Below are 16911 nucleotides of genomic sequence, written 5' to 3'. Positions count from 1 at the left end.
GTGATTGGGCAAAAAAATAAGCTAGGTCTCTTGGAAAACTCAGTATTACTACGTATCTATGGTGTAGTGGTTATCACGTCCGCCTAACACGCGGAAGATCCCAGGTTCGAGCCCTGGTAGATACCAGTTTTGTCCATCGTGATTGGGCATAAAAATAAGCTAGGTCTCTTGGAAAACTCAGTATTGCTAAGTATCTATGGTGTAGTGATTATCACGTCCGCTTCACACGCGGAAGGTTCCAAGATCGAGCCCATGTTAGATACATATTTTGACCATCGTGATTGGGCATAAAATCAAGCTAGGTCTCTTGGAAAACTCAGCATTACTACGTATCTATGGTGTACTGGTTATCATGTCCGCTTCACAAGCGGAAGGTCCCAAGTTCGGGCCCTGGTAGATACATATTTTGACCATCGTGATTGGGCATAAAAATAAGCTAGGTCTCTTGGAAAACTCAGTATTACTAAGTATCTATGGTGTAGTGGGTATCACGTCCGCTTCACACGCGGAAGGTTCCAAGACCGAGCCCATGTTAGATACATATTTTGACCATCGTGATTGGGCATAAAAATAAGCTAGGTCTCTTGGAAAACTCAGTATTACTACGTATCTATGGTGTAGTGGGTATTACGTCCGCTTCAGACGCGGAAGGTTCCAAAATCGAGCCCATGTTAGATACATATTTTGACCATCGTGATTGGGCATAAAAATAAGCTAGGTCTCTTGGAAAACTCAGCATTACAACGTATCTATGGTGTAGTGGTTATCACGTCCGCCTAACACGCGGAAGGTCCTAGGTTCGAGCCCTGTTAGCTACATATTTTGTCAATCGTGATTGGGCAAAAAATAAGCTAGGTCTCTTGGAAAACTCAGTATTACTACGTATCTATGGTGTAGTGGTTATAACGTCCGCCTAACACGCGGAAGGTCCCAGGTTCGAGCCCTGGTAGATACATGTTTTGTCCATCGTGATTGGGCATAAAAATAAGCTAGGTCTCTTGGAAAACTCAGTATTACTAGGTATCTATGGTGTAGTGGTTATCACGTCCGCTTCACACGCGGAAGGTTCCAAGATCGAGCCCATGTTAGATACATATTTTGACCATCGTGATTGGGCATAAAATCAAGCTAGGTCTCTTGGAAAACTCAGCATTACTACGTATCTATGGTGTAGCGGTTATCACGTCCGCTTCACAAGGGGAAGGTCCCAGGTTCGAGACCTGGTAGATACATATTTTGACCATCGTGATTGGGCATAAAAATAAGCTAGGTCTCTTGGAAAACTCTGTATTACTAAGTATCTATGGTGTAGTGGTTATCACGTCCGCTTCACACGCGGAAGGTTCCAAGATCGAGCCCATGTTAGATACATATTTTGACCATCGTGATTGGGCATTAAATCAAGCTAGGTCTATTGGAAAACTCAGCATTACTTAGTAACTATGGTGTAGTGGTTATCACGTCCGCTTCACAAGCGGAAGGTCGCAGGTTCGAGCCCTGGTAGATACATATTTTGACCATCGTGATTGGGCATAAAAATAAGCTAGATCTCTTGGAAAACTCAGTATTACTAAGTATCTATGGTGTAGTGGTTGTCACGTCCGCCTAACACGCGGAAGGTCCTAGGTTCGAGCCCTGTTAGCTACATATTTTGTCAATCGTGATTGGGCAAAAAAATAAGCTAGGTCTCTTGGAAAACTCAGTATTACTACGTATCTATGGTGTAGTGGTTATCACGTCCGCCTAACACGCGGAAGGTCCCAGGTTTGAGCCCTGGTAGATACATGTTTTGTCCATCGTGATTGGGCATAAAAATAAGCTAGGTCTCTTGGAAAACTCAGTATTACTAAGTATCTATGGTGTAGTGGTTATCACGTCCGCTTCACAAGCGGAAGGTTCCAAGATCGAGCCCATGTTAGATACATATTTTGACCATCGTGATTGGGCATAAAATCAAGCTAGGTCTCTTGGAAAACTCAGCATTACTACGTATCTATGGTGTAGTGGTTACCATGTCCGCTTCACAAGCGGAAGGTCCCAAGTTCGGGCCCTGGTAGATACATATTTTGACCATCGTGATTGGGCATAAAAATAAGCTAGGTCTCTTGGAAAACTCAGTATTACTAAGTATCTATGGTGTAGTGGGTATCACGTACGCTTCACACGCGGAAAGTTCTAAGACCGAACCCATGTTCGATACATATTTTGACCATCGTGATTGGGCATAAAAATAAGCTAGGTCTCTTGGAAAACTCAGCATTACTACGTATCTATGGTGTAGTGGGTATTACGTCCGCTTCAGACGCGGAAGGTTCCAAGATCGAGCCCATGTTAGATACATATTTTGACCATCGTGATTGGGCATAAAAATGAGCTAGGTCTCTTGGAAAACTCAACATTACAACGTATCTATGGTGTAGTGGTTATCACGTCCGCCTAACACGCGGAAGGTCCTAGGTTCGAGCCCTGTTAGCTACATATTTTGTCAATCGTGATTGGGCAAAAAATAAGCTAGGTCTCTTGGAAAACTCAGTATTACTACGTATCTATGGTGTAGTGGTTATAACGTCCGCCTAACACGCGGAAGGTCCCAGGTTCGAGCCCTGGTAGATACATGTTTTGTCCATCGTGATTGGGCATAAAAATAAGCTAGGTCTCTTGGAAAACTCAGTATTACTAAGTATCTATGGTGTAGTGGTTATCACGTCCGCTTCACACGCGGAAGGTTCCAAGATCGAGCCCATGTTAGATACATATTTTGACCATCGTGATTGGGCATAAAAATAAGCTAGGTCTCTTGGAAAACTCTGTATTACTAAGTATCTATGGTGTAGTGGTTATCACGTCCGCTTCACACGCGGAAGGTTCCAAGATCGAGCCCATGTTAGATACATATTTTGACCATCGTGATTGGGCATAAAATCAAGCTAGGTCTATTGGAAAACTCAGCATTACTTAGTAACTATGGTGTAGTGGTTATCACGTCCGCTTCACACGCGGAAGGTTCCAAGATCGAGCCCATGTTAGATACATATTTTGACCATCGTGATTGGGCATAAAATCAAGCTAGGTCTATTGGAAAACTCAGCATTACTTAGTAACTATGGTGTAGTGGTTATCACGTCCGCTTCACAAGCGGAAGGTCGCAGGTTCGAGCCCTGGTAGATACATATTTTGACCATCGTGATTGGGCATAAAAATAAGCTAGATCTCTTGGAAAACTCAGTATTACTAAGTATCTATGGTGTAGTGGTTGTCACGTCCGCCTAACACGCGGAAGGTCCTAGGTTCGAGCCCTGTTAGCTACATATTTTGTCAATCGTGATTGGGCAAAAAAATAAGCTAGGTCTCTTGGAAAACTCAGTATTACTACGTATCTATGGTGTAGTGGTTATCACGTCCGCCTAACACGCGGAAGGTCCCAGGTTTGAGCCCTGGTAGATACATGTTTTGTCCATCGTGATTGGGCATAAAAATAAGCTAGGTCTCTTGGAAAACTCAGTATTACTAAGTATCTATGGTGTAGTGGTTATCACGTCCGCTTCACAAGCGGAAGGTTCCAAGATCGAGCCCATGTTAGATACATATTTTGACCATCGTGATTGGGCATAAAATCAAGCTAGGTCTCTTGGAAAACTCAGCATTACTACGTATCTATGGTGTAGTGGTTACCATGTCCGCTTCACAAGCGGAAGGTCCCAAGTTCGGGCCCTGGTAGATACATATTTTGACCATCGTGATTGGGCATAAAAATAAGCTAGGTCTCTTGGAAAACTCAGTATTACTAAGTATCTATGGTGTAGTGGGTATCACGTACGCTTTACACGCGGAAGGTTCCAAGACCGAACCCATGTTCGATACATATTTTGACCATCGTGATTGGGCATAAAAATAAGCTAGGTCTCTTGGAAAACTCAACATTACTACGTATCTATGGTGTAGTGGGTATCACGTCCGCTTCAGATGTGGAAGGTTCCAAGATCGAGCCCATGTTAGATACATATTTTGACCATCGTGATTGGGCATAAAAATAAGCTAGGTCTCTTGGAAAACTCAGCATTACTACGTATCTATGGTGTAGTGGTTATCACGTCCTCCTAACACGCGGAAGGTCCTAGGTTCGAGCCCTGTTAGCTTCATATTTTGTCAATCGTTATTGGGCAAAAAAATAAGCTAGGTCTCTTGGAAAACTCAGTATTACTACGTAGCTATGGTGTAGTGGTTATCAAATCCGCCAAACACGCGGAAGATCCCAGGTTCGAGCCCTGGTAGATACATGTTTTGTCCATCGTGATTGGGCATAAAAATAAGCTAGGTCTCTTGGAAAACTCAGTATTGCTAAGTATCTATGGTGTAGTGGTTATCATGTCCGCTTCACAAGCGGAAGGTCCCAAGTTCGGGCCCTGGTAGATACATATTTTGACCATCGTGATTGGGCATAAAAATAAGCTAGGTCTCTTGGAAAACTCAGTATTACTAAGTATCTATGGTGTAGTGGGTATCACGTACGCTTCACACGCGGAAAGTTCTAAGACCGAACCCATGTTCGATACATATTTTGACCATCGTGATTGGGCATAAAAATAAGCTAGGTCTCTTGGAAAACTCAGCATTACTACGTATCTATGGTGTAGTGGGTATTACGTCCGCTTCAGACGCGGAAGGTTCCAAGATCGAGCCCATGTTAGATACATATTTTGACCATCGTGATTGGGCATAAAAATGAGCTAGGTCTCTTGGAAAACTCAACATTACAACGTATCTATGGTGTAGTGGTTATCACGTCCGCCTAACACGCGGAAGGTCCTAGGTTCGAGCCCTGTTAGCTACATATTTTGTCAATCGTGATTGGGCAAAAAATAAGCTAGGTCTCTTGGAAAACTCAGTATTACTACGTATCTATGGTGTAGTGGTTATAACGTCCGCCTAACACGCGGAAGGTCCCAGGTTCGAGCCCTGGTAGATACATGTTTTGTCCATCGTGATTGGGCATAAAAATAAGCTAGGTCTCTTGGAAAACTCAGTATTACTAAGTATCTATGGTGTAGTGGTTATCACGTCCGCTTCACACGCGGAAGGTTCCAAGATCGAGCCCATGTTAGATACATATTTTGACCATCGTGATTGGGCATAAAAATAAGCTAGGTCTCTTGGAAAACTCTGTATTACTAAGTATCTATGGTGTAGTGGTTATCACGTCCGCTTCACACGCGGAAGGTTCCAAGATCGAGCCCATGTTAGATACATATTTTGACCATCGTGATTGGGCATAAAATCAAGCTAGGTCTATTGGAAAACTCAGCATTACTTAGTAACTATGGTGTAGTGGTTATCACGTCCGCTTCACAAGCGGAAGGTCGCAGGTTCGAGCCCTGGTAGATACATATTTTGACCATCGTGATTGGGCATAAAAATAAGCTAGGTCTCTTGGAAAACTCAGTATTACTAAGTATCTATGGTGTAGTGGGTATCACGTCCGCTTCACACGCGGAAGGTTCCAAGATCGAGCCCATGTTAGATAGATATTTTGACCATCGTGATTGGGCATAAAATCAAGCTAGGTCTCTTGGAAAACTCAGTATTACTACGTATCTATGGTGTAGTGGTTATCACGTCCGCTTCACAAGCGGAAGATCCCAAGTTCGGGCCCTGGTAGATACATATTTTGACCATCGTGATTAGGCATAAAAATAAGCTAGGTCTCTTGGAAAACTCAGTATTACTAAGTATCTATGGTGTAGTGGTTATCACGTCCGCGTAACACGCGGAAGGTCCTAGGTTCGAGCCCTGTTAGCTACATATTTTGTCAATCGTGATTGGGCAAAAAAATAAGCTAGGTCTCTTGGAAAACTCAGCATTACTACGTATCTATGGTGTAGTGGTTATCACGTCCGCCTAACACGCGGAAGGTCCCAGGTTCGAGCCCTGGTAGATACATGTTTTGTCCATCGTGATTGGGCATAAAAATAAGCTAGGTCTCTTGGAAAACTCAGTATTACTAAGTATCTATGGTGTAGTGGTTATCACGTCCGCTTCACACGCGGAAGGTTCCAAGATCGAGCCCATGTTAGATACATATTTTGACCATCGTGATTGGGCATAAAATCAAGCTAGGTGTCTTGGAAAACTCAACATTACTACGTATCTATGGTGTAGTGGGTATCACGTCCGCTTCAGATGCGGAAGGTTCCAAGATCGAGCCCATGTTAGATACATATTTTGACCATCGTGATTGGGCATAAAAATAAGCTAGGTCTCTTGGAAAACTCAGCATTACTACGTATCTATGGTGTAGTGGTTATCACGTCCGCCTAACACGCGGAAGGTCCTAGGTTCGAGCCCTGTTAGCTTCATATTTTGTCAATCGTGATTGGGCAAAAAAATAAGCTAGGTCTCTTGGAAAACTCAGCAATACTACGTATCTATGGTGTAGTGGTTATCACGTCCGCCTAACACGCGGAAGGTCCTAGGTTCGAGCCCTGTTAGCTTCATATTTTGTCCATCGTGATTGGGCATAAAAATAAGCTAGGTCTCTTGGAAAACTCAGTATTGCTAAGTATCTATGGTGTAGTGGTTATCACGTCCGCTTCACACGCGGAAGGTTCCAAGATCGAGCGTATGTTAGAGAGATATTTTTTATCCATCGTGAATTGGCAAAAAATAAGCTAGGTTTCTTGGAAAACTCAGCTTTACTACGCATCTATGGTGTAGTGGTTATCACGTCCGCTTCACAAGTGGAAGGCCCCAAGTTCGGGCCCTGGTAGATACATATTTTGACCATCGTGATTGGGCATAAAAATAAGCTAGGTCTCTTGGAAAACTCTGCATTAATACGTATCTATGGTGTAGTGGTTATCACGTCCGCTTCACAAGTGGAAGGCCCCAAGTTCGGGCCCTGGTAGATACATGTTTGGTCCATCGTGATTTGGCATAATAATAAGCTAGATCTCTTGGGAAACTCAGTGTTACTACGTACCTATGGTGTAGTGGTTATCACGTCCGCTTTACACGCGGAAGGTCCCAGGTTCGAGCCCTGGTAGATACATATTTTGACCATCGTGATTGGGCATAAAAATAAGCTAGGTCTCTTGGAAAACTCAGTATTACTAAGTATCTATGGTGTAGTGGTTATCACGTCCGCTTTACACGCGGAAGGTCCCAGGTTCGAGCCCTGGTAGATACATATTTTGACCATCGTGATTGGGCAAAAAAATAAGCTAGGTCTCTTGGAAAACTCGGTATTACTACGTATCTATGGTGTAGTGGTTATCACGTCCGCCTAACACGCGGAAGGTCCCAGGTTCGAGCCCTGGTAGATACATGTTTTGTCCATCGTGATTGGGCATAAAAATAAGCTAGGTCTCTTGGAAAACTCAGTATTACTAAGTATCTATGGTGTAGTGGTTATCACGTCCGCTTCACACGCGGAAGGTTCCAAGATTGAGCCCATGTTAGATACATATTTTGACCATCGTGATTGGGCATAAAATCAAGCTAGGTCTCTTGGAAAACTCAGCATTACTACGTATCTATGGTGTAGTGGTTATCATGTCCGCTTCACAAGCGGAAGGTCCCAAGTTCGGGCCCTGGTAGATACATATTTTGACCATCGTGATTGGGCATAAAAATAAGCTAGATCTCTTGAAAAACTCAGTGTTACAACGTATCTATGGTGTAGTGGTTATCACGTCCGCTTCACACGCGGAAGGTTCCAAGATCGAGCCCATGTTAAATACATATTTTTACCATCGTGATTGGGCATAAAATCAAGCTAGGTCTCTTGGAAAACTCAGCATTACTACGTATCTATGGTGTAGTGGTTATCACGTCCGCTTTACACGCGGAAAGTCCCAGGTTCGAGCCCTGGTAGATACATATATTGACCATCGTGATTGGGCAAAAAAATAAGCTAGGTCTCTTGGAAAACTCAGTATTACTAAGTATCTATGGTGTAGTGGGTATCACGTCCGCCTAACACGCGGAAGGTCCCAAGTTCGGGCCCTGGTAGATACATATTTTGACCATCGTGATTGGGCATAAAAATAAGCTAGGTCTCTTGGAAAACTCAGCATTACTACGTATCTATGGTGTAGTGGTTATCACGTCCGCTTCACAAGTGGAAGGTCCCAAGTTCGGGCCCTGGTAGATACATATTTTGACCATCGTGATTGGGCATAAAAATAAGCTAGGTCTCTTGGAAAACTCAGCATTACTACGTATCTATGGTGTAGTGGTTATCACGTCCGCTTCACAAGTGGAAGGTCCCAAGTTCGGGCCCTGGTAGATACATGTTTGGTCCATCGTGATTTGGCATAAAAATAAGCTAGGTCTCTTGGAAAACTCAGTATTACTAAGTATCTATGGTGTAGTGGTTATCACGTCCGCTTCACACGCGGAAGGTTCCAAGATCGAGCCCATGTTAGATACATATTTTGACCATCGGGATTGGGCATAATATCAAGCTAGGTCTCTTGGAAAACTCAGCATTACTACGTATCTATGGTGTAGTGGTTATCATGTCCGCTTCACAAGCGGAAGGTCCCAAGTTCGGGCCCTGGTAGATACATATTTTGACCATCGTGATTGGGCATAAAAATAAGCTAGATCTCTTGAAAAACGCAGTGTTACAACGTATCTATGGTGTAGTGGTTATCACGTCCGCTTCACACGCGGAAGGTTCCAAGATCGAGCCCATGTTAAATACGTATTTTGACCATCGTGATTGGGCATAAAATCAAGCTAGGTCTCTTGGAAAACTCAGCATTACTACGTATCTATGGTGTAGTGGTTATCACGTCCGCTTCACACGCGGAAGGTTCCAAGATCGAGCCCATGTTGGATACATATTTTGACCATCGTGATTGGGCATAAAAATAAGCTAGGTCTCTTGGAAAACTCAGTATTACTAAGTATCTATGGTGTAGTGGGTATCACGTACGCTTCACACGCGGAAGGTTCCAAGACCGAACCCATGTTCGATACATATTTTGACCATCGTGATTGGGCATAAAAATAAGCTAGGTCTCTTGGAAAACTCAACATTACTACGTATCTATGGTGTAGTGGGTATCACGTCCGCTTCAGATGCGGAAGGTTCCAAGATCGAGCCCATGTTAGATACATATTTTGACCATCGTGATTGGGCATAAAAATAAGCTAGGTCTCTTGGAAAACTCAGCATTACTACGTATCTATGGTGTAGTGGTTATCACGTCCGCTTCACAAGTGGAAGGTCCCAAGTTCGGGCCCTGGTAGATACATATTTTGACCATCGTGATTGGGCATAAAAATAAGCTAGGTCTCTTGGAAAACTCAGCATTACTACGTATCTATGGTGTAGTGGTTATCACGTCCGCTTCACAAGTGGAAGGTCCCAAGTTCGGGCCCTGGTAGATACATGTTTGGTCCATCGTGATTTGGCATAAAAATAAGCTAGGTCTCTTGGAAAACTCAGTATTACTAAGTATCTATGGTGTAGTGGTTATCACGTCCGCTTCACACGCGGAAGGTTCCAAGATCGAGCCCATGTTAGATACATATTTTGACCATCGTGATTGGGCATAAAATCAAGCTAGGTCTCTTGGAAAACTCAGCATTACTACGTATCTATGGTGTAGTGGTTATCATGTCCGCTTCACAAGCGGAAGGTCCCAAGTTCGGGCCCTGGTAGATACATATTTTGACCATCGTGATTGGGCATAAAAATAAGCTAGATCTCTTGAAAAACTCAGTGTTACAACGTATCTATGGTGTAGTGGTTATCACGTCCGCTTCACACGCGGAAGGTTCCAAGATCGAGCCCATGTTAAATACATATTTTGACCATCGTGATTGGGCATAAAATCAAGCTAGGTCTCTTGGAAAACTCAGCATTACTACGTATCTATGATGTAGTGGTTATCACGTCCGCTTCACACGCGGAAGGTTCCAAGATCGAGCCCATGTTGGATACATATTTTGACCATCGTGATTGGGCATAAAAATAAGCTAGGTCTCTTGGAAAACTCAGTATTACTAAGTATCTATGGTGTAGTGGGTATCACGTACGCTTCACACGCGGAAGGTTCCAAGACCGAACCCATGTTCGATACATATTTTGACCATCGTGATTGGGCATAAAAATAAGCTAGGTCTCTTGGAAAACTCAACATTACTACGTATCTATGGTGTAGTGGGTATCACGTCCGCTTCAGATGCGGAAGGTTCCAAGATCGAGCCCATGTTAGATACATATTTTGACCATCGTGATTGGGCATAAAAATAAGCTAGGTCTCTTGGAAAACTCAGCATTACTACGTATCTATGGTGTAGTGGTTATCACGTCCTCCTAACACGCGGAAGGTCCTAGATTCGAGCCCTGTTAGCTTCATATTTTGTCAATCGTGATTGGGCAAAAAAATAAGCTAGGTCTCTTGGAAATCTCAGTATTACTACGTAGCTATGGTGTAGTGGTTATCAAATCCGCCAAACATGCGGAAGATCCCAGGTTCGAGCCCTGGTAGATACATGTTTTGTCCATCGTGATTGGGCATAAAAATAAGCTAGGTCTCTTGGAAAACTCAGTATTGCTAAGTATCTATGGTGTAGTGGTTATCATGTCCGCTTCACAAGCGGAAGGTCCCAAGTTCGGGCCCTGGTAGATACATATTTTGACCATCGTGATTGGGCATAAAAATAAGCTAGGTCTCTTGGAAAACTCAGTATTACTAAGTATCTATGGTGTAGTGGGTATCACGTACGCTTCACACGCGGAAAGTTCCAAGACCGAACCCATGTTCGATACATATTTTGACCATCGTGATTGGGCATAAAAATAAGCTAGGTCTCTTGGAAAACTCAGCATTACTACGTATCTATGGTGTAGTGGGTATTACGTCCGCTTCAGACGCGGAAGGTTCCAAGATCGAGCCCATGTTAGATAAATATTTTGACCATCGTGATTGGGCATAAAAATGAGCTAGGTCTCTTGGAAAACTCAGCATTACAACGTATCTATGGTGTAGTGGTTATCACGTCCGCCTAACACGCGGAAGGTCCCAGGTTCGAGCCCTGGTAGATACAAGTTTTGTCCATCGTGATTGGGCATAAAAATAAGCTAGGTCTCTTGGAAAACTCAGTATTACTAAGTATCTATGGTGTAGTGGTTATCACGTCCGCTTCACACGCGGAAGGTTCCAAGATCGAGCCCATGTTAGATACATATTTTGACCATCGTGATTGGGCATAAAATCAAGCTGGGTCTCTTGGAAAACTCAGTATTACTACGTATCTATGGTGTAGTGGTTATCACGTCCGCTTCACAAGCGGAAGATCCCAAGTTCGGGCCCTGGTAGATACATATTTTGACCATCGTGATTAGGCATAAAAATAAGCTAGGTCTCTTGGAAAACTCAGTGTTACTAAGTATCTATGGTGTAGTGGTTATCACGTCCGCGTAACACGCGGAAGGTCCTAGGTTCGAGCCCTGTTAGCTACATATTTTGTCAATCGTGATTGGGCAAAAAAATAAGCTAGGTCTCTTGGAAAACTCAGCATTACTACGTATCTATGGTGTAGTGGTTATCACGTCCGCCTAACACGCGGAAGGTCCCAGGTTCGAGCCCTGGTAGATACATGTTTTGTCCATCGTGATTGGGCATAAAAATAAGCTAGGTCTCTTGGAAAACTCAGTATTACTAAGTATCTATGGTGTAGTGGTTATCACGTCCGCTTCACACGCGGAAGGTTCCAAGATCGAGCCCATGTTAGATACATATTTTGACCATCGTGATTGGGCATAAAATCAAGCTAGGTCTCTTGGAAAACTCAGCTTTACTACGTATCTATGGTGTAGTGGTTATCACGTCCGCTTCACACGCGGAAGGTTCCAAGATCGAGCCCATGTTGGATACATATTTTGACCATCGTGATTGGGCATAAAAATAAGCTAGGTCTCTTGGAAAACTCAGTATTACTAAGTATCTATGGTGTAGTGGTTATCACGTCCGCTTTACACGCGGAAGGTTCCAAGATCGAGCGTATGTTAGAGAGATATTTTTTATCCATCGTGAAATGGCAAAAAATAAGCTAGGTTTCTTGGAAAACTCAGCTTTACTACGTATCTATGGTGTAGTGGTTATCACGTCCGCTTCACAAGCGGAAGGTCCCAAGTTCGGGCCCTGGTAGATACATATTTTGACCATCGTGATTGGGCATAAAAATAAGCTAGGTCTCTTGGAAAACTCAGTATTACTAAGTATCTATGGTGTAGTGGGTATGACGTACGCTTCACACGCGGAAAGTTCCAAGACCGAACCCATGTTCGATACATATTTTGACCATCGTGATTGGGCATAAAAATAAGCTAGGTCTCTTGGAAAACTCAGCATTACTACGTATCTATGGTGTAGTGGGTATTACGTCCGCTTCAGACGCGGAAGGTTCCAAGATCGAGCCCATGTTAGATAAATATTTTGACCATCGTGATTGGGCATAAAAATGAGCTAGGTCTCTTGGAAAACTCAGCATTACAACGTATCTATGGTGTAGTGGTTATCACGTCCGCCTAACACGCGGAAGGTCCCAGGTTCGAGCCCTGGTAGATACAAGTTTTGTCCATCGTGATTGGGCATAAAAATAAGCTAGGTCTCTTGGAAAACTCAGTATTACTAAGTATCTATGGTGTAGAGGTTATCACGTCCGCTTCACACGCGGAAGGTTCCAAGATCGAGCCCATGTTAGATACATATTTTGACCATCGTGATTGGGCATAAAATCAAGCTGGGTCTCTTGGAAAACTCAGTATTACTACGTATCTATGGTGTAGTGGTTATCACGTCCGCTTCACAAGCGGAAGATCCCAAGTTCGGGCCCTGGTAGATACATATTTTGACCATCGTGATTAGGCATAAAAATAAGCTAGGTCTCTTGGAAAACTCAGTGTTACTAAGTATCTATGGTGTAGTGGTTATCACGTCCGCGTAACACGCGGAAGGTCCTAGGTTCGAGCCCTGTCAGCTACATATTTTGTCAATCGTGATTGGGCAAAAAAATAAGCTAGGTCTCTTGGAAAACTCAGCATTACTACGTATCTATGGTGTAGTGGTTATCACGTCCGCCTAACACGCGGAAGGTCCCAGGTTCGAGCCCTGGTAGATACATGTTTTGTCCATCGTGATTGGGCATAAAAATAAGCTAGGTCTCTTGGAAAACTCAGTATTACTAAGTATCTATGGTGTAGTGGTTATCACGTCCGCTTCACACGCGGAAGGTTCCAAGATCGAGCCCATGTTAGATACATATTTTGACCATCGTGATTGGGCATAAAATCAAGCTAGGTCTCTTGGAAAACTCAGCATTACTACGTATCTATGGTGTAGTGGTTATCACGTCCGCTTCACACGCGGAAGGTTCCAAGATCGAGCCCATGTTGGATACATATTTTGACCATCGTGATTGGGCATAAAAATAAGCTAGGTCTCTTGGAAAACTCAGTATTACTAAGTATCTATGGTGTAGTGGTTATCACGTCCGCTTTACACGCGGAAGGTTCCAAGATCGAGCGTATGTTAGAGAGATATTTTTTATCCATCGTGAATTGGCAAAAAATAAGCTAGGTTTCTTGGAAAACTCAGCTTTACTACGTATCTATGGTGTAGTGGTTATCACGTCCGCTTCACAAGCGGAAGGTCCCAAGTTCGGGCCCTGGTAGATACATATTTTGACCATCGTGATTGGGCATAAAAATAAGCTAGATCTCTTGAAAAACTCAGTGTTACAACGTATCTATGGTGTAGTGGTTATCACGTCCGCTTCACACGCGGAAGGTTCCAAGATCGAGCCCATGTTAAATACATATTTTGACCATCGTGATTGGGCATAAAATCAAGCTAGGTCTCTTGGAAAACTCAGCATTACTACGTATCTATGGTGTAGTGGTTATCACGTCCGCTTCACACGCGGAAGGTTCCAAGATCGAGCCCATGTTGGATACATATTTTGACCATCGTGATTGGGCATAAAAATAAGCTAGGTCTCTTGGAAAACTCAGTATTACTAAGTATCTATGGTGTAGTGGTTATCACGTCCGCTTCACACGCGGAAGGTTCCAAGATCGAGCCCATGTTAGATACATATTTTGACCATCGTGATTGGGCAAAAAATCAAGCTAGGTCTCTTGGAAAACTCAGCATTACTATGTATCTATGGTGTAGTGGTTATCATGTCCGCTTCACAAGCGGAAGGTCCCAAGTTCGGGCCCTGGTAGATACATATTTTGACCATCGTGATTGGGCATAAAAATAAGCTAGATCTCTTGAAAAACTCAGTGTTACAACGTATCTATGGTGTAGTGGTTATCACGTCCGCTTTACACGCGGAAGGTTCCAAGATCGAGCGTATGTTAGAGAGATATTTTTTATCCATCGTGAATTGGCAAAAAATAAGCTAGGTTTCTTGGAAAACTCAGCTTTACTACGTATATATGGTGTAGTGGTTATCACGTCCGCTTCACAAGCGGAAGGTCCCAAGTTCGGGCCCTGGTAGATACATATTTTGACCATCGTGATTGGGCATAAAAATAAGCTAGGTCTCTTGGAAAACTCAGCATTACTACGTATCTATGGTGTAGTGGTTATCACGTCCGCTTCACAAGTGGAAGGTCCCAAGTTCGGCCCCTGGTAGATACATATTTTGGCCATCGTGATTGGGCATAAAAATAAGCTAGGTCTCTTGGAAAACTCAGCATTACTACGTATCTATGGTGTAGTGGGTATTACGTCCGCTTCAGACGCGGAAGGTTCCAAGATCGAGCCCATGTTAGATACATATTTTGACCATCGTGATTGGGCATAAAATCAAGCTGGGTCTCTTGGAAAACTCAGTATTACTACGTATCTATGGTGTAGTGGTTATCACGTCCGCTTCACAAGCGGAAGATCCCAAGTTCGGGCCCTGGTAGATACATATTTTGACCATCGTGATTAGGCATAAAAATAAGCTAGGTCTCTTGGAAAACTCAGTGTTACTAAGTATCTATGGTGTAGTGGTTATCACGTCCGCGTAACACGCGGAAGGTCCTAGGTTCGAGCCCTGTTAGCTACATATTTTGTCAATCGTGATTGGGCAAAAAAATAAGCTAGGTCTCTTGGAAAACTCAGCATTACTACGTATCTATGGTGTAGTGGTTATCACGTCCGCCTAACACGCGGAAGGTCCCAGGTTCGAGCCCTGGTAGATACATGTTTTGTCCATCGTGATTGGGCATAAAAATAAGCTAGGTCTCTTGGAAAACTCAGTATTACTAAGTATCTATGGTGTAGTGGTTATCACGTCCGCTTCACACGCGGAAGGTTCCAAGATCGAGCCCATGTTAGATACATATTTTGACCATCGTGATTGGGCATAAAATCAAGCTAGGTCTCTTGGAAAACTCAGCATTACTACGTATCTATGGTGTAGTGGTTATCACGTCCGCTTCACACGCGGAAGGTTCCAAGATCGAGCCCATGTTGGATACATATTTTGACCATCGTGATTGGGCATAAAAATAAGCTAGGTCTCTTGGAAAACTCAGTATTACTAAGTATCTATGGTGTAGTGGTTATCACGTCCGCTTTACACGCGGAAGGTTCCAAGATCGAGCGTATGTTAGAGAGATATTTTTTATCCATCGTGAATTGGCAAAAAATAAGCTAGGTTTCTTGGAAAACTCAGCTTTACTACGTATCTATGGTGTAGTGGTTATCACGTCCGCTTCACAAGCGGAAGGTCCCAAGTTCGGGCCCTGGTAGATACATATTTTGACCATCGTGATTGGGCATAAAAATAAGCTAGATCTCTTGAAAAACTCAGTGTTACAACGTATCTATGGTGTAGTGGTTATCACGTCCGCTTCACACGCGGAAGTTTCCAAGATCGAGCCCATGTTAAATACATATTTTGACCATCGTGATTGGGCATAAAATCAAGCTAGGTCTCTTGGAAAACTCAGCATTACTACGTATCTATGGTGTAGTGGTTATCACGTCCGCTTCACACGCGGAAGGTTCCAAGATCGAGCCCATGTTGGATACATATTTTGACCATCGTGATTGGGCATAAAAATAAGCTAGGTCTCTTGGAAAACTCAGTATTACTAAGTATCTATGGTGTAGTGGTTATCACGTCCGCTTCACACGCGGAAGGTTCCAAGATCGAGCCCATGTTAGATACATATTTTGACCATCGTGATTGGGCAAAAAATCAAGCTAGGTCTCTTGGAAAACTCAGCATTACTATGTATCTATGGTGTAGTGGTTATCATGTCCGCTTCACAAGCGGAAGGTCCCAAGTTCGGGCCCTGGTAGATACATATTTTGACCATCGTGATTGGGCATAAAAATAAGCTAGATCTCTTGAAAAACTCAGTGTTACAACGTATCTATGGTGTAGTGGTTATCACGTCCGCTTTACACGCGGAAGGTTCCAAGATCGAGCGTATGTTAGAGAGATATTTTTTATCCATCGTGAATTGGCAAAAAATAAGCTAGGTTTCTTGGAAAACTCAGCTTTACTACGTATATATGGTGTAGTGGTTATCACGTCCGCTTCACAAGCGGAAGGTCCCAAGTTCGGGCCCTGGTAGATACATATTTTGACCATCGTGATTGGGCATAAAAATAAGCTAGGTCTCTTGGAAAACTCAGCATTACTACGTATCTATGGTGTAGTGGTTATCACGTCCGCTTCACAAGTGGAAGGTCCCAAGTTCGGCCCCTGGTAGATACATATTTTGGCCATCGTGATTGGGCATAAAAATAAGCTAGGTCTCTTGGAAAACTCAGCATTACTACGTATCTATGGTGTAGTGGGTATTACGTCCGCTTCAGACGCGGAAGGTTCCAAGATCGAGCCCATGTTAGATAAATATTTTGACCATCGTGATTGGGCATA

At 43.3% G+C, this 16911-nt stretch overlaps 42 non-coding genes across 42 annotated transcripts; all 42 read left to right on the top strand.

Annotated features, from left to right (window-relative positions):
- Positions 1-52: 52 nt before the first annotated feature.
- Positions 53-125, top strand: TRNAV-AAC (transfer RNA valine (anticodon AAC)). The gene has a single exon. It is a non-coding gene; the product is annotated as a tRNA-Val (tRNA).
- A 757-nt stretch (positions 126-882) lies between these two features.
- On the top strand, positions 883-955 carry TRNAV-AAC (transfer RNA valine (anticodon AAC)). The gene has a single exon. It is a non-coding gene; the product is annotated as a tRNA-Val (tRNA).
- Positions 956-1159: 204 nt separating this feature from the next.
- On the top strand, positions 1160-1232 carry TRNAV-CAC (transfer RNA valine (anticodon CAC)). The gene has a single exon. It is a non-coding gene; the product is annotated as a tRNA-Val (tRNA).
- Positions 1233-1436: 204 nt separating this feature from the next.
- Positions 1437-1509, top strand: TRNAV-CAC (transfer RNA valine (anticodon CAC)). Its single transcript has one exon. It is a non-coding gene; the product is annotated as a tRNA-Val (tRNA).
- A 203-nt stretch (positions 1510-1712) lies between these two features.
- Positions 1713-1785, top strand: TRNAV-AAC (transfer RNA valine (anticodon AAC)). The gene has a single exon. It is a non-coding gene; the product is annotated as a tRNA-Val (tRNA).
- A 757-nt stretch (positions 1786-2542) lies between these two features.
- TRNAV-AAC (transfer RNA valine (anticodon AAC)) lies at positions 2543-2615 on the top strand. Its single transcript has one exon. It is a non-coding gene; the product is annotated as a tRNA-Val (tRNA).
- A 482-nt stretch (positions 2616-3097) lies between these two features.
- TRNAV-CAC (transfer RNA valine (anticodon CAC)) lies at positions 3098-3170 on the top strand. Its single transcript has one exon. It is a non-coding gene; the product is annotated as a tRNA-Val (tRNA).
- Positions 3171-3373: 203 nt separating this feature from the next.
- Positions 3374-3446, top strand: TRNAV-AAC (transfer RNA valine (anticodon AAC)). Its single transcript has one exon. It is a non-coding gene; the product is annotated as a tRNA-Val (tRNA).
- An 896-nt stretch (positions 3447-4342) lies between these two features.
- On the top strand, positions 4343-4415 carry TRNAV-CAC (transfer RNA valine (anticodon CAC)). Its single transcript has one exon. It is a non-coding gene; the product is annotated as a tRNA-Val (tRNA).
- A 480-nt stretch (positions 4416-4895) lies between these two features.
- Positions 4896-4968, top strand: TRNAV-AAC (transfer RNA valine (anticodon AAC)). Its single transcript has one exon. It is a non-coding gene; the product is annotated as a tRNA-Val (tRNA).
- Positions 4969-5311: 343 nt separating this feature from the next.
- Positions 5312-5384, top strand: TRNAV-CAC (transfer RNA valine (anticodon CAC)). Its single transcript has one exon. It is a non-coding gene; the product is annotated as a tRNA-Val (tRNA).
- A 204-nt stretch (positions 5385-5588) lies between these two features.
- Positions 5589-5661, top strand: TRNAV-CAC (transfer RNA valine (anticodon CAC)). The gene has a single exon. It is a non-coding gene; the product is annotated as a tRNA-Val (tRNA).
- A 203-nt stretch (positions 5662-5864) lies between these two features.
- TRNAV-AAC (transfer RNA valine (anticodon AAC)) lies at positions 5865-5937 on the top strand. Its single transcript has one exon. It is a non-coding gene; the product is annotated as a tRNA-Val (tRNA).
- Positions 5938-6696: 759 nt separating this feature from the next.
- On the top strand, positions 6697-6769 carry TRNAV-CAC (transfer RNA valine (anticodon CAC)). The gene has a single exon. It is a non-coding gene; the product is annotated as a tRNA-Val (tRNA).
- Positions 6770-6834: 65 nt separating this feature from the next.
- TRNAV-CAC (transfer RNA valine (anticodon CAC)) lies at positions 6835-6907 on the top strand. The gene has a single exon. It is a non-coding gene; the product is annotated as a tRNA-Val (tRNA).
- A 65-nt stretch (positions 6908-6972) lies between these two features.
- TRNAV-UAC (transfer RNA valine (anticodon UAC)) lies at positions 6973-7045 on the top strand. The gene has a single exon. It is a non-coding gene; the product is annotated as a tRNA-Val (tRNA).
- Positions 7046-7110: 65 nt separating this feature from the next.
- TRNAV-UAC (transfer RNA valine (anticodon UAC)) lies at positions 7111-7183 on the top strand. Its single transcript has one exon. It is a non-coding gene; the product is annotated as a tRNA-Val (tRNA).
- Positions 7184-7248: 65 nt separating this feature from the next.
- On the top strand, positions 7249-7321 carry TRNAV-AAC (transfer RNA valine (anticodon AAC)). The gene has a single exon. It is a non-coding gene; the product is annotated as a tRNA-Val (tRNA).
- A 204-nt stretch (positions 7322-7525) lies between these two features.
- On the top strand, positions 7526-7598 carry TRNAV-CAC (transfer RNA valine (anticodon CAC)). The gene has a single exon. It is a non-coding gene; the product is annotated as a tRNA-Val (tRNA).
- A 204-nt stretch (positions 7599-7802) lies between these two features.
- TRNAV-UAC (transfer RNA valine (anticodon UAC)) lies at positions 7803-7875 on the top strand. The gene has a single exon. It is a non-coding gene; the product is annotated as a tRNA-Val (tRNA).
- Positions 7876-8078: 203 nt separating this feature from the next.
- TRNAV-CAC (transfer RNA valine (anticodon CAC)) lies at positions 8079-8151 on the top strand. The gene has a single exon. It is a non-coding gene; the product is annotated as a tRNA-Val (tRNA).
- Positions 8152-8216: 65 nt separating this feature from the next.
- On the top strand, positions 8217-8289 carry TRNAV-CAC (transfer RNA valine (anticodon CAC)). The gene has a single exon. It is a non-coding gene; the product is annotated as a tRNA-Val (tRNA).
- A 204-nt stretch (positions 8290-8493) lies between these two features.
- On the top strand, positions 8494-8566 carry TRNAV-CAC (transfer RNA valine (anticodon CAC)). Its single transcript has one exon. It is a non-coding gene; the product is annotated as a tRNA-Val (tRNA).
- Positions 8567-9187: 621 nt separating this feature from the next.
- TRNAV-CAC (transfer RNA valine (anticodon CAC)) lies at positions 9188-9260 on the top strand. Its single transcript has one exon. It is a non-coding gene; the product is annotated as a tRNA-Val (tRNA).
- A 65-nt stretch (positions 9261-9325) lies between these two features.
- On the top strand, positions 9326-9398 carry TRNAV-CAC (transfer RNA valine (anticodon CAC)). Its single transcript has one exon. It is a non-coding gene; the product is annotated as a tRNA-Val (tRNA).
- A 204-nt stretch (positions 9399-9602) lies between these two features.
- TRNAV-CAC (transfer RNA valine (anticodon CAC)) lies at positions 9603-9675 on the top strand. The gene has a single exon. It is a non-coding gene; the product is annotated as a tRNA-Val (tRNA).
- Positions 9676-10572: 897 nt separating this feature from the next.
- Positions 10573-10645, top strand: TRNAV-CAC (transfer RNA valine (anticodon CAC)). Its single transcript has one exon. It is a non-coding gene; the product is annotated as a tRNA-Val (tRNA).
- A 343-nt stretch (positions 10646-10988) lies between these two features.
- TRNAV-AAC (transfer RNA valine (anticodon AAC)) lies at positions 10989-11061 on the top strand. Its single transcript has one exon. It is a non-coding gene; the product is annotated as a tRNA-Val (tRNA).
- Positions 11062-11265: 204 nt separating this feature from the next.
- TRNAV-CAC (transfer RNA valine (anticodon CAC)) lies at positions 11266-11338 on the top strand. Its single transcript has one exon. It is a non-coding gene; the product is annotated as a tRNA-Val (tRNA).
- A 203-nt stretch (positions 11339-11541) lies between these two features.
- On the top strand, positions 11542-11614 carry TRNAV-AAC (transfer RNA valine (anticodon AAC)). The gene has a single exon. It is a non-coding gene; the product is annotated as a tRNA-Val (tRNA).
- A 483-nt stretch (positions 11615-12097) lies between these two features.
- On the top strand, positions 12098-12170 carry TRNAV-CAC (transfer RNA valine (anticodon CAC)). Its single transcript has one exon. It is a non-coding gene; the product is annotated as a tRNA-Val (tRNA).
- A 343-nt stretch (positions 12171-12513) lies between these two features.
- TRNAV-AAC (transfer RNA valine (anticodon AAC)) lies at positions 12514-12586 on the top strand. The gene has a single exon. It is a non-coding gene; the product is annotated as a tRNA-Val (tRNA).
- A 204-nt stretch (positions 12587-12790) lies between these two features.
- Positions 12791-12863, top strand: TRNAV-CAC (transfer RNA valine (anticodon CAC)). Its single transcript has one exon. It is a non-coding gene; the product is annotated as a tRNA-Val (tRNA).
- Positions 12864-13066: 203 nt separating this feature from the next.
- On the top strand, positions 13067-13139 carry TRNAV-AAC (transfer RNA valine (anticodon AAC)). The gene has a single exon. It is a non-coding gene; the product is annotated as a tRNA-Val (tRNA).
- Positions 13140-13622: 483 nt separating this feature from the next.
- On the top strand, positions 13623-13695 carry TRNAV-CAC (transfer RNA valine (anticodon CAC)). The gene has a single exon. It is a non-coding gene; the product is annotated as a tRNA-Val (tRNA).
- A 482-nt stretch (positions 13696-14177) lies between these two features.
- On the top strand, positions 14178-14250 carry TRNAV-CAC (transfer RNA valine (anticodon CAC)). Its single transcript has one exon. It is a non-coding gene; the product is annotated as a tRNA-Val (tRNA).
- Positions 14251-14593: 343 nt separating this feature from the next.
- Positions 14594-14666, top strand: TRNAV-CAC (transfer RNA valine (anticodon CAC)). The gene has a single exon. It is a non-coding gene; the product is annotated as a tRNA-Val (tRNA).
- Positions 14667-14870: 204 nt separating this feature from the next.
- TRNAV-CAC (transfer RNA valine (anticodon CAC)) lies at positions 14871-14943 on the top strand. The gene has a single exon. It is a non-coding gene; the product is annotated as a tRNA-Val (tRNA).
- Positions 14944-15146: 203 nt separating this feature from the next.
- TRNAV-AAC (transfer RNA valine (anticodon AAC)) lies at positions 15147-15219 on the top strand. Its single transcript has one exon. It is a non-coding gene; the product is annotated as a tRNA-Val (tRNA).
- Positions 15220-15702: 483 nt separating this feature from the next.
- TRNAV-CAC (transfer RNA valine (anticodon CAC)) lies at positions 15703-15775 on the top strand. Its single transcript has one exon. It is a non-coding gene; the product is annotated as a tRNA-Val (tRNA).
- Positions 15776-16257: 482 nt separating this feature from the next.
- On the top strand, positions 16258-16330 carry TRNAV-CAC (transfer RNA valine (anticodon CAC)). The gene has a single exon. It is a non-coding gene; the product is annotated as a tRNA-Val (tRNA).
- A 343-nt stretch (positions 16331-16673) lies between these two features.
- TRNAV-CAC (transfer RNA valine (anticodon CAC)) lies at positions 16674-16746 on the top strand. Its single transcript has one exon. It is a non-coding gene; the product is annotated as a tRNA-Val (tRNA).
- The last annotated feature ends 165 nt before the right edge of the window (positions 16747-16911 follow it).

Source organism: Phalangium opilio, unplaced genomic scaffold, assembly GCF_054372755.1.
Source record: "Phalangium opilio isolate 3A_F unplaced genomic scaffold, DU_Popi_V2 ptg000094l_1, whole genome shotgun sequence".
Lineage (NCBI taxonomy): Eukaryota > Metazoa > Arthropoda > Arachnida > Opiliones > Phalangiidae > Phalangium > Phalangium opilio.
This window is presented reverse-complemented; position numbering and strand designations above follow the sequence as displayed.